Source organism: Arachis hypogaea, chromosome 7 (assembly GCF_003086295.3).
Source record: "Arachis hypogaea cultivar Tifrunner chromosome 7, arahy.Tifrunner.gnm2.J5K5, whole genome shotgun sequence".
NCBI classification, from domain to species: domain Eukaryota; kingdom Viridiplantae; phylum Streptophyta; class Magnoliopsida; order Fabales; family Fabaceae; genus Arachis; species Arachis hypogaea.
In genome coordinates this window covers 39,145,758-39,148,289 of record NC_092042.1, presented here as the reverse complement: position 1 = coordinate 39,148,289, position 2,532 = coordinate 39,145,758, and the positions used below count along the sequence as shown (strand labels likewise).

Here is a 2,532-nt window from a genome sequence, read left to right as displayed (position 1 = left end):
AAGTAAATCCAATGGAATCTCTATGGTCTCAGTGTGAGCCTCAGATTCCCATGGTTCCTCATTATGGAACTCATTGGAGGTCAGTGGACGTCCATTGAGGTCTTCCTCAGTGGCGTTCACTGCCTCTTCCTCCTCTCCAAATTCGGCCATGTAGGTCATGTTAATGGCCTTGCATTCTCCTTTTGGATTCTCTTCTGTATTGCTTGGAAGAGTACTAGGAGGGAGTTCAGTAATTTTCTTGCTCAGTTGACCCACTTGTGCCTCCAAATTCCTAATGGAGGACCTTGTTTCAATCATGAAACTTTGAGTGGTTTTGATTAGATCAGAGACCATGGTTGCTAAGTCAGAGTGGCTCTGCTTAGAATTCTCTGTCTGTTGCTGAGAAGATGATGGAAAAGGCTTGCCATTGCTAAACCTATTTCTTCCACCATTATTGTTGTTGAAACCTTGTTGAGGTCTCTGTTGATCCTTCCATGAGAAATTTGGATGATTTCTCCATGAAGAATTATAGGTGTTTCCATAGGGTTCGCCCATGTAATTCACCTCTTCCATTGAAGGGTTCTCAGGATCATAAGCTTCTTCTTCAGATGAAGCATCCTTAGTACTGCCTGGTGCATTTTGCATTCCAGCCAAACTTTGAGAAATCAAATTGACTTGCTGAGTCAATATTTTGTTCTGAGCCAATATGGCATTTAGAGTATCAATCTCAAGAACTCCTTTCTTCTGATTTGTCTCATTGTTCACAGGATTCCTTTCAGAAGTGTACATGAATTGGTTATTTGCAACCATTTCAATTAGTTCTTGAGCTTCTGTAGGCGTCTTCTTCAGATGAAGAGATCCTCCAGTAGAGCTATCTAAAGACATCTTGGACAGTTCAGACAGACCATCATAGAAGATACCTATGATGCTCCATTCAGAAAGCATATCAGAGGGACACTTTCTGATCAATTATTTGTATCTTTCCCAAGCTTCATAGAGGGATTCACCTTCCTTCTGTTTGAAGGTTTGGACTTCCATTCTAAGCTTACTCAATTTTTGAGGTGAAAAGAACTTTGCCAAGAAGGCATTGACTAGCTTTTCCCAAGAGTTCAGGCTTTCTTTAGGATGTAAATCCAACCATATTCTAGCTTTGTCTATTACAGCAAAAGGGAATAGCATAAGTCTGTAGACCTCAGGGTCAACCCCATTAGTCTTGACAGTGTCACAGATTTACGAGAATTCAGCTAAAAACTGATGAGAATCTTCCAATGGAAGTCCATGAAACTTGCAATTCTGTTGCATTAGAGAAACTAATTGAGGCTTAAGCTCAAAGTTGTTTGCTCCAATGGCAGGGATAGAGATGCTTCTCCCATAGAAGTCGGGAGTAGGTGCAGTAAAGTCACCTAGCACCTTCCTTGCATTATTGGCATTGTTGTTGTTTTCGGCTGCCATGTCTTCTTCTTTAAAGATTTCTGTTAGATCCTCTATAGAGAGTTGTGCCTTAGCTTCTGATGAGCGGATAATTTGCACGCTTTTTGGCATTGTTTTTAGTATGTTTTTAGTATGATCTAGTTAGTTTTTAGTATATTTTTATTAGTTTTTAGTTAAAATTCACCTTTCTGGACTTTACTATGAGTTTGTGTGTTTTTCTGTGATTTCAGGTATTTTCTGGCTGAAATTGAGGGACCTGAGCAAAAATCTGATTCAGAGACTAAAAAGGACTGCAGATGCTGTTGGATTCTGACCTCCCTGCACTCGAACTGGATTTTCCAAAGCTACAGAAGCCCAATTGGCGCGCTCTCAACGGCGTTGGAAAGTAGACATCCTGGGCTTTCCAGCAATATATGATAGTCCATACTTTGCCCAAGATTTGATGGCCCAAACCGGTGTTCAAAGTCACCCTCAGGAATTCCAGCGTTAAACGCCGGAACTGGCACCAAAATGGGAGTTAAACGCCCAAACTGGCATAAAAGCTGGCGTTTAACTCCAAGAAGAGTCTCTACACGAAAATGCTTCATTTCTCAGCCCAAGCACACACCAAGTGGGCCCGGAAGTGGATTTTTATGTCATTTACTCATCTCTGTACACCCTAGGCTACTAGTTTTCTATAAGTAGGACCTTTTACTATTGTACTTTCATCTTGGTTCTTCTGGTTCCCTCTCTGGGGCCGAAACCAATGATCACTTTTGTTCTTATGTATTTTCAACGGTGGAGTTTCTACACACCATAGATTAAGGTGTGGAGCTCTGCTGTACCTCGAGTATTAATGCAAGTACTATTGTTCTTCTATTCAATTCCGCTTGTTCTTGTTCTAAGATATCACTTGTTCTTCAACTTGATGAATGTGATGATCCGTGACACTCATCATCATTCTCACTATGAACGTGTGACTGACAACCACCTCCGTTCTACCTTCGATTGGGTGAATATCTCTTGGATTCCTGATTGCACGATGCATGGTTGATCGCCTGACAACCGAGTGCTCGCCTGACAAACGAGCCAACCATTCCGTGAGATCAGAGTCTTCATGGTATAGGCTAGAACTGATGGCGG

The 2,532-nt window shown here is 41.6% G+C and overlaps 1 non-coding gene across 1 annotated transcript; it reads left to right on the top strand.

The window, feature by feature from the left end:
- Positions 1–918: 918 nt before the first annotated feature.
- Positions 919–1,026, top strand: LOC112704708 (small nucleolar RNA R71). Its single transcript, XR_003155319.1, has one exon. It is a non-coding gene; the product is annotated as a small nucleolar RNA R71 (small nucleolar RNA).
- The last annotated feature ends 1,506 nt before the right edge of the window (positions 1,027–2,532 follow it).